We start from the raw sequence: 11,401 nt of genomic DNA on the forward strand, positions 1-11,401 counted from the left end.
AAATTAGCCATGAAACTTTAAGCCTGAGTTTCCTCATTGGCAAAATTGGGATGCTAATACCTCCCTACCGATAGAGCTGTTGGAGAGGGATTAAATTAGATAACATATAGCTAACAAGCTAGTTCATATTAAGCACTGAAATAATGGAATTTCTTTCCTTTAGGAATTACATTGTGCCAGGCCTCAGGACACCAATTCCCAAAGAGAGTCTGAAATGCCCACTGACACATCTGGCATGAAATGGTTAAAGCGGCAACTTCTGACAAAACCAGAAAGATGCCATGCAGTTTTTCATTGCCCTTTACTTTGGCAGGCAGCTATCTTCTCTCTGTTTCTATCAAGTTGCCAAATTATTGTTTTCAAACATATTGGATTGTGCCTAGTGAGAAAAAAAATCATTTTTTTGATTTGGATTTATACGTGTGCATGTGATGTGATGTTGGTGAAGATAGCTATTGAGTTAGGAAAGCATGTGCTTTTAAAAAGCATTCTGGGGCTTCCCTGGTGGCGCAGTGGTTGAGAGTCCGCCTGCTGATGCAGGGGACACAGGTTCGTGCCCCAGTCAGGGAAGATCCCACATGCCGCGGAGCAGCTAGGCCCGTGAGCCATGGCCGCTGAGCCTGTGCATCCGGAGCCTGTGCTCCGCAATGGGAGAGGCCACAACAGTGAGAGGCCCATGTACCAAAAAAAAAAGAAAAAAAACAGCATTCTGGATACACTGCTGACTGTTACACATATTCATCTTTTCATTCATTTATACTTTACAACTTGTTCTAGAAATATTTTTTTTAATGTTTTACTGCTGGCAGTTGAATTTCTTCTTTTCCCAGCACTGATATTAGCCTCTTTAACCTTTCCTAATTGATTGCTCCAAGTTAGTTAACTATAATTCATTACAGAGTAGCTTGTGTGTGTATGTTTAATACATGTTATGATTATACCATTTTGGTGTCATTAGTACCCTTTTGGCCCACAGAAACCCAGATGTGGCACAAATATTCATAGCACGTGGCCCCTGGAAAATGCCTGGTCTGAAGATCCAAGCCAACATGGGATTAATTTGATGTAATTTAATCTCTTGGAAACATTGTCTAATATAATTGCCTTAACATTATATTACTGATTGGTTAATTTGGAAAGAAATGATTTTTTTGATAAGTGTAAATTAGAATCCTGTGCTGATTTTGCAGAAGAGATTAGGTTATTCATTCCATTTTAATGGCCTTCCAGGACTCCAGTTCAATTGCTGGTGAGATACAGGGCTGCCCAATAAATTGATACCCAGGCTTAATGTGTTTCTTGGGGGAAATTATTACTAGATGGCATAGACCTAAGCAGCAACCCTCATTTTAAAAAAACGTATATCATGTGATACTTATTTTCTTGGGCCATGCATTTCGTATCATTGTACAACTCTGGGGTACACATTCTCTAGAACAAATGGAACATTCGTGACCGTTAAATACACTAAAACACCTACACACTAGATCAAGGTCCAGCATGGGTCTCCAAACTCTACCTAGAAGATGGCTTAGCACATACCCATGAAACCAGTTATCCCAGTTGAACATAGACCCAGTGAATCTGCATACACCGGAATGCAGGACAAACACATGAAGATATATTGATAACTTTAATAGGACACATGAAATTTGACGAGGCTATAACCTAGCCACTCAGTATACTAGGTCTTACCACCTCTTTGCCTTGTTCATGTTTCTAATCAGAGCAGTAGCAAGTGACATAATTTATTTGTTTGCTGGGGTGAGAGTGAGAAAGTGGAGCATTCCTGGAAGACAGACCAGCATATACATGTGTGTGTGTTTCTAAAGAGGCAAGGTTACCAAACATAAAGTCAAGTTCAGGACGTTAAAAAAGAAATTATTACCAGCTTCTGTTTTTATCATTTTAAAAAGAAAGCTATGGGGACAAGAGAAGATGAGAGCAAACAACTATTGAATGCTAAACATTCTTCTGAGTCCTATTGTATATTTACATTTTATCTCATCAAATCATCATGACTACCTGGGAAGTACCTATCATTATCCTACTTTTGAAGAGAAGAAAACTGAGGTTCAGTGACTTGCCCCAAGGTCCCCAAATTTGTAAGTGTCAGGGCTGGGATTTGAACCTGGGCCTGGCCCAGTTCTTTTTCTTTTTTTTTAAATTGAGATGTAATTCACATAAAACACACATATAATGCCCGTGTAAGTTTAAGGTGTATAACATGTTGATTTGATACATTTATGTACTGCAATATAATTAACACTGTAGTGTAGTTAGCTAACACATCTATCGTGTCACAAAATTATCATTTCTTTTTTTTGGTGAGAAAAATTAAGATTAGTCTCTTAACACCTTTGAAGTTTATGGTACAATATTATTGAGTATAGTCACTGTGCTGTATATTAGATCTCCAGACTTATTTATCTACTGGTTGCAAGTTCATACCCTTAAAGAACATCTCCTCCATTCCCCAACACTCCAGCCCCTAGTAACCACCTTTCTACTCTCTGATTCTGTGAGTTGGCTTTTTAGGATTCCACCTATAAGTGAGATCATGTAGAATTTGTTTTTCTCATTCTGACTTTCTCACTTAGTATAATGCCCTCAAGGTCCATCCATGTTGTTGTAAGTGGTAGGATTTCCCTCTTTCTTGTGGCCGAATAATATTCCATTGTGTGTGTGTGTATATATATATATATATATATATATATATACCACATCTTCTTTATACATTCATCCACTGATGGACACTTAGGTTGTTTCCATATCTTGGCAATTATGAGTAATGCTGCAATAAACATGAGAATGCAGATATCTTTTCAACAACCCATTTTCATTTCCTTTGGATATATTCCCCAAAGTAGGATTGCAAGATCATACGGTAGGCAGGATTTTTGCAAGCAAGGAGATGTTGATAATGTAGCTACTCTCTGAAATATTTTCTTTGAAAAGAGTGAAAATGCTGCCTGCTGAGGTAAATCACACCAAACATGATTCTGAATCACACCCAGTCGTGATTATAAAAGCCAAGATGACGCCGCTAACGTGTTAGCTCTTTTGTGGAAAGTGACTTTCCAACACCAGAAAAGTGTACTGAATAGAATTGAAGTGAAATTATTCCTGTTCTCTGTGCAAAGAAAGATTTTTGTTTAAGTTTCTTTAGTAAACTATTTGATAGAAGAAACTGAGATACAGCATTTATTCCTATTGTACAATTTCAGAACTGAAGAAGAGCTTCCATCGCCCAACTATCTCCCTGCCAACATAAGACAAAACACAGTGCAGAGAAACTGTGAACAGCAAGATTCTCAGCTGGTTTTGCCTCTGTAGAGGTGACTTTCTTCTGACATTATCCAGGGGGGCCCAGGTTTCCTGCCCTTGGGTCCACAATCACTCTCCCTGCTCTTCTCCTGCAGCACCTGTCCTCTGTGACAACCTATTCCATCAGACATTTAAAAGCTATTTATAGTGCAGTGAGAGAAAACTCAGGGTCACAAAATAGATACAACCTTGATAACCACTCTAATATTGAATCGTTTGACCCTCCCCCAGAGGCAAGCTTTTCTCAACCATCTCTAGCCTTCTTTTCTAGTGAACTCAGGTTTCCTCTACCAGGCCCAGAGTCCCTGGCCCTGGGGAAAGCAATCTTGTCATTTTTATCTCAGCTCTCTCCCTGCCCCCAACCCCACCCAATCTATTAGTGTAGGCCATTTCAAGCTGGTTTCCCACAACCAGTGGTATGTTAGACCAGCTCATGCTGTCTTGAGAGAGCTGATTGTAAACTTCTCAGGAAATTTGCAAGTCAGATATGGTTATTGTTAAAAAATTAAATTATATACACTTACTATTAAGAAAATTATATAAAAACAAAGGTAATAAATAATCAAAACTCATCACTTCTTTATTGTACTACATTTCACAATTTTCTATGCGATTAAGGTTATTTACATCTACTGTATTTGTATGACGGGAATACCACATATCAGTGTGCCACTGGGCATCTCTTCCCAAGTCTGAGTTCAATGACATCACATTGGTAGCTTGAAGTCTGACATGGTGGGAGTATTTACACCACTGCTGCAAACCAGGGCTCCTCCTACTGTACCCCCTAAAAGCAGTTGGGAAGTGTTTACCAGCACAACGTTATGCAATGCAGTGGGAAAACCCAGCTATTCCCTCTACAGTGTCTGAACGGCAGAGCCCTACATTTTGCTACCAGTATAAATTCAGAGTGCTCCGTTTCAGTGGGGCCCTCAGTGTGGCTCTAACATCTTACTATGTTTCTCTGGTCAGTTTTCTCCTCCATGTACCAGACTTTTCTTTTTCTTACCTTCTTCACTTCCCTCCAACATCTAACACTCCCCCTCCTTCCTCTTTCCTCCTAAAAGACAACTTAAATTCCTACTTCACAGAGAAAACAGAAGCCATCCAAGAAGTGCTTGTTTAACTTCCTGGCTCCATATCTTTAAGTAAACCTGTGTGTACACTCTGCCTTTTCAACTCTTATCGGAAAATAGGTATCCCTCCCTCTAAGGCTTATCTTTCCACCTGAGCCCTGGTTCCAGCTTCTTCTGCCTCTTAAGGAACTTCCTTCTCTTCATCATCTTGTCTTCTGTGTCTTGTACTTTCCATTCTCTGTTGTCTCATCTCCATCCAGTATTTTAACTCCTATAGTTTTGTCCTATCTAAGCACACGTTCTCAACTTCATGTCCTTCTATAGCTACTGCCTTACCTCTTCCCTTCCCTTCATAGCCAGACTTGAAAACATTTGTCCAAACTCTTCTAGTCTACTTCCTTTTCTCCTTCTCTTAACCTGTTGCAAACCAGCTTCCTTTTCAGTTCCACTGAAATGCTGTTGCTAAGGCCATGAGTGGCCTTCAAGTTACTAAGTTAAATGGGAAGTTCTCAGTCTTTTATTTTACTTGATTTCTCTGTAACATTTGAATTGGTTTCATGCTCTGCAACATTTTGATCACTCCCTCTTTGATATTCCTTCTTCCCTTGATCTCTAGGACATCACCCTGCACTGCTTTCCCTCACACTTCTATAGCCACTACCTCTCAATCTTCTTTACACTTTCTTTTCCTCTTTCTTTGGGGGTAAGGGAAGGATCTAGAAAACCAAATTTCCTTGATAAAAACTGGCACTGATTTTTCTATATTATTCTTCTCCTTACTGTGATTAGCTGCAGCAGCAAACCAACCACCAGCTCTTCCAGACACAACTTGATAGGAGGAGGAGAAAAAAATTCTAGAGTGTGTCTGTATTATTAGCAAGTAGTGGAAGCAAGGAAGGAAACCAACACTTATTGATATTTATTGTTAAATGTCAGGCATTATGTTAGACATGTTCATATATGTTATTCTATTCAATATTCACGGTTATACTGTAAGGTAAATATTATTGATCCCATTTTACAGATGATAGAATTGTTTATTTTCTTTTTTAATTAATCCTACCTTGTTGTTGTTGTTGTTTCTGTTGGCCACGCCGTGTGGCTGGTGGGATCTTAGTTCCCCGACCAGGGATTGAACCCGGGCCACGGCAGTAAGAGCGCCGAGTCCTAACCACGGTACTGCCCAGGAATTCCCCCTACTTTTCTTTTCTTTTTTTCTTTTTTTTGATAAAATTGTTTAAACAGCCCATAACCACTGAGCTAGTAATTAGCAGTGGCAGAATCTAAACCTGCTTCTTTTGACTCCCAGGACAGCGCTCTTTCCAGAGATAGCATACCTGATCTGATCTGCTCTTAGGGATTCTGTGGGAAACAATTAAATGTTTCTTTTGAGTGTGCTAATTTTGGGGAGAAATGTCCTATAGCTGTTCGGAAGCAATGGGTTCGTAGCCTGACTGGATGGCCTCCAGGCAAGACTTCCCAGCATGGCAATAACTCACAAAAGACTTCACAGGCAGGTTATTTTCAGCCCTCCTGGCTGAGGAACTCTATTCTTGCTAGTGCAGCAAGAAACAATTTCTAGGGGACAGACTTATAACACTGAACTCAAAAGACTGGTATATAAAACAATGCAAATTTATATAAATATCAAAATTCTGGTATCCATACACTAATATATTCCAAACCTATGAAATATTTCTATGAAAAGTAATTGTTTATTTCTTTGCAAAGTAAGTTTTTAATCAGCAGGTTACTGAGCAAGAAATTGAGCAGGAATCAGAGCCAGGTGAGCTACATTGATTATCTTTCTTGCTGGTGCAATTGAACTACCATCTTGCCTGTTAGAAGGGAGGGTGCAGAAACAATGTCAGGTACTCTCTACCCTGGTTTAGGCTGGAGACCTCCTGGCAGGCTCCCACTCTATGAGCCTCCAGGTTGACCATCCATCCCCTTTCTGGTTACATAATGTAATAGTTTTGTACCACTCAGGTGATATAAATTTGGGCTGAAAAACAGCACAAATGCTAGCTGTGGCTAAAAGTTTCATAGAAATATCCTCCTCTCCTCCCCAGCCTCCCAGAACAGGGGTGACTTTCCTTGTTTTCTCTAGCGGTGAGGGTTTCGGGTGTTGCTTCTGGGTCATCGTACTCTGGGGTCTTGCCCCTTTGAGTCCCAGCTTTACTGGGAGACGGTTTACCATTTAGACTGCCTAGCTTGAGTGTCTCATAAGCTGAAACTATGAAAATAGACCCTCAATTTCCCCCTTTGAGCAAATACCCTCAGATCAAAAGCAGCTTTGGCTCTCAGCTACACTCAGGATTTCTACCTTCACTTGGATTTTGGCCTGCCAATTTCTTACCTAATGATAAGATACTTTTAAGAAGATATTTAAAAACATATTTCACCCAGTATTTTTCAGTTGTTTTTAGCAGGAGGATTAGTTCAAATAACCTGTCCTCATAGTTCTAATATTAACGTGTAATAAGTACTCAATAAAAAGTCACTGATATCTTGTCCAAAGGGACTGGGGAGATCTACGAAGATATGCTCAGTCAAATGTGAGCACTGCAGAATTGGGACTTTCTCAATAGTGTTTCTGAAAGTGTGCTCTTGCACTGTCTGCATCCTTTGCCGGAAATGCAGATTCTGGACCCCGTCCTAGGCCTACTGATTAGAATTTGGGAGATTCTGCATTTTTATAAGACTGGCAGGTAATTCCTATGAGCGCTGAAGTTTAGAACAACTGAACTAAGGCATGGTTCTAAATTAGATCTCATACATTCTCAGAAATGTCTCTTTTTCTAAAACCTTCTCACCTGGAATATGCATTAGCAAAGTACTCATTTATAAGAGAGATTATTTCTCAGCACATCTTTTCATTTTCTTTATATTTTTAATACATATTCATAAGAGATTCTTAGGGACATACTTAAATTACCATAAGGAGTATATAAAACATTAAAAATCCTAAGAAGGCTTGACAGCATAGCCTTCATAAAAAATATAGAAACTGGAATCCAGTTATCAGTTGGATGGGAGAATTTAGACCACCAACTATAATTTAAATCACAAACCTAGTATTCCTAATCATCATAAACCTTTTCACAGCTGCAACGAAATAAAACAAAAATTAAAACCAAAACAAAGGGCACTTTCTTGATACATGAAAGCATTATATAGTATATGGATTATATTTTTCTGTAATAGTGTTTTCCTTTGTTTATTTAATGCCACAAATATAATTTCTTTACCTGAAGTCTTATCAAAAATTCATATTCAGGGCTTCCCTGGTGGCACAGTGGTTGAGAGTCTGCCTGCCGATGCAGGGGACACGGATTCGTGCCCCGGTCCAGGAGGCTCCCACATGCCGCGGAGCGGCTGGGCCCGTGAGCCATAGCCGCTGAGCCTGCGCCACCGGAGCCTGTGCTTGCACAGTGAGAGGCCCACGTACTGAAAAAAAAAAAAAAAAAAAATTTACATTCATATAAACTTTGATTCCAGCAGAAGTCAGACTTTGGAAAGAACTAAAAAAATGGTAATTTATTATAAAAGTATCCTTATTAGCACATACTTTTTTTTCCTCTTAGTATTTGGAAATTCATGTGGATGGATATGTGATAACATAGCATAGAAATATTAATGGTAGGATTTGGGAGGCATTATATGGGTGTTCACTGTAATATTCTTTCAACTTTGTTTTGTGTTTTAAAATTTTCATGACCAAATTTTTATGATAAAAGGCTTATAGCCACATATAGCTAGTCCCTGCATATTGGTCAGCGGCAGATCCACCACAGCCCTGCAGCACCACACTGCTCCCTCGCCCTAGAGTATCCTTCCCCTCCCTTGTTCACTTGACCAAAGTCTACACTTTGTTCAAGACTCAACTCAAAGATCAGGACTTTTCTGATACCCCCCCAACACAGATCTGGTCATGGCTTCATTCTTCTGTACTGCACCTTATACACCCCAAATACTTGGCCTAAATCAACACATTATTCTCTTACAGTTTTAGAGGTCAGAAGTCCAAAATGAGTTTCACTGAGTCAAAATCAAGGTGTTGGCAAAGCTAGTTCCTTCCAGAGGCTCCAGCGGAGAATCCATTGCTTTACCTTTTTTTCAGCTTCTAGTGGTCCCCTATATTCCTTGGCTTGTGGCCTCTTTCTCCATCTCCAAAGTGCATCACTCCAATCTCTGCTTTCAGAATCACATTGCCTTCTCTGTGCAGTAAAATCTTCCTCTTCCTTCCTCTTATAATTGTTAGGACACTTATGATTATTACATTTAGGGCTCACAGGGGTAATCTAGGATAATGTCCCCATCTCAAAATTCTTAACTTAATCAGATCTACAAAGTCCTATATAAGATAACAGTCACAGGTTCAGGGGGTTAGAACTCTGATGTCTTTTTTCAGCCTACCAAACTGATTTTTTTTGGTGTAAAAATTAAACATACAGGTGTGGTTAATTTATTCTGAAAGTCTACGTTGTTCTTAGTTTTCAATATTCTTTTCTTTTTTCTTGGTACAAGTATTTACCGTATGAGCAAATAATATAAACATTACAAACAATAAAAATATGAGACTAAGTCAAATGGACATGCATATGTTTCAGAATATTTTGTAGATGGGAATATCGTGAGCCTGAAAATACAGAATTTTAGAATCAGGGTGTATATTAGACCATGACCCTTCCCATTCCCCCACAAACATATACAAAGTATTGCTCCCCCTTCACAGGCTCAGACCCTACAGCCATATTTAGCCTATGGAATTTCACCCACGTTGATAGGATGAGGAATAGACACATCAAGCTGGACTAATCAGATTCTTTCTTCCAAGGAATCTGGAATTTTACATTCAGAGATGATAATGCTAACCGATGTTAGCTAGCACCTGAACTTAGGTAGCAATCCCTTGGCACACATACGAAAAAGCAGAGAAAGTGGTCTATAGAAAAAGAAGAATAGAACAAAAGTACAGAGAAAGCGATGAGAGAACATGTGGTCCACACAGAAAGAAATGAATAGAGCACGTGGTTCTGGGCTCTTTCCAGGTTCTAGTTCTTCATGAAGTGCAATGGTAACATTGTACGCCTCAGTTTCTTGAGGTAGTCCTATAGTCTTACAACTCTCTCCACGTTCTTCTCTCTCTCTTTTCTTTCTCCTTCTTTTTTTCCTTTTTTTGTTTTTCTTGCTTCAGCTATTTTGAGTGTATATCTGTTATTTGCAGTGAAAATATTCGTTATTAAGACAGGGTAGAATCTTTACTGATGCACCCTATTCTGATTATTAGAACAGGGACAATGGTTGTGGATTTATGCTTCAAAACGTAGAAATTTCTTGTACATAGGATCTTACCTTTAATGAAAAACTAATCCATGTTTGAAGGGCTTTTCTTTTTTTTTTTTTTTTGAGGGTAAAACTATTTTACGATGAATTTCTAGGTAAAATTGCACATTTGAGGGATAAAGGATCCCAGTTTATAGGAAAATTCCTTTTGCTACTTTTTAAATCTTCTGATACTGTATTTTTCACTCTGAACATATATCTACAGGTTATGCTGTTAAAACAATCCATTTGTCTATAGCTAAGTGGGTCTTTGTTTTCCTCTGCTCTTAAAAAAATGAAATTAGATTTGAAACAATCTGAATTTTGCTGCTTTCTTTTTACCTAGAGATTGCTTCAAAGTTTAGCTGTCAGTGGAAAAGCTTTCTCTAATTTTTATCTCTTCATTTTGACTTTCATGAAAGATAATTTTCTGAAATTGTGTTCTTCTTTTCTGCTTTGAACACTAATTAGGCACAAAGGACAACTGAATTATTCCCTCAAATATTAACCTTTATACTTGTAATTTATTATGAAAAAAATGAGTTTCCCTGTCTGGAAAACAAAGTGGGATCTCAGGTTTGTCCCATAAAGCTTTATAGGATTAAAAAAAAAAAAAGCGAGAGCAAACAAAACTTGAGATTTTTAAATTTCTTTATTTTTGCTATTTTCCCAAAGGCTTGTATAATGTAGAACCCTCCTATATAGTTGATAGAACAATATAAAACTACTGATTATTTACTAGTTTTGACTTATAAAAATGGTGATTTCGTATTGTACAATCTGAAAGTTTCCTCATTTAATCACATATAATTTTGGTCTGTTTGAGAAATACTTTCCATTGGTTTGTTTGTTTTATCTATCTGTTCTTGGACATTTTCTGTTTGGTGAAATGTTCATGGCTATCAAATATAGTTTTTGTTTTTAGCGGCAAAATGAACAAGTTATTTCTGTTTCTCTTTTATATTATAAAATAATTCTTTAAAATGTAGACCATATGGGCTTGTATAGATTAAATTCTAAGAGATTACTTTTGTTTTAAAACCTTTCCTCTTAAACAGTCCTCCTATTTTTGCTTCCTTCTCTATGCTTGAATGAGGGACATCTGTTTCTGTTTTCAGTGTTCTTTTGTTACAAGATGAAGTGGAGTATCAAAGCTCTCCTCCTTCAACAAGGAAAGAATGCTTTTGTTTTGTTTTTTATTTCCTTTTATTTATTTTCATTGGTTTAAGAATTACAAATATTGTACAAAAAGGATGAACTGCTCCCTGAAAATATTCAAACAATAGGAAGCACAAAGTGAAAGCCCCTCTTCCATCTGCTTTGTTTCTACTCCTTAAGGGGTAACCACTGGTAATAGTTGGTGTGAATCCTTCCAAACTTTTTCCTATGCATATACATACGCGTGCACATATGAAAGTATGTATGTGTATATCTGTACCATTAGAAATGAGATCAAACTAAAAAGATCATTATCAACCTGTTTTTTAACCCATTAATAAGTAGTGAGAACACTTCCAGGTTAGTACACACAGATCTACATTTATCGACTATGATTGTATGAATGTGGCATAATTTATTCAACCACTCCCCACTGATGGAGATTTAGATAATTTCCAATATTTTGCTACAACAGCAAATGCTGCAATGAACATTGAGATACGTCTCTTTTC

Source organism: Lagenorhynchus albirostris, chromosome 2 (assembly GCF_949774975.1).
Source record: "Lagenorhynchus albirostris chromosome 2, mLagAlb1.1, whole genome shotgun sequence".
Lineage (NCBI taxonomy): Eukaryota > Metazoa > Chordata > Mammalia > Artiodactyla > Delphinidae > Lagenorhynchus > Lagenorhynchus albirostris.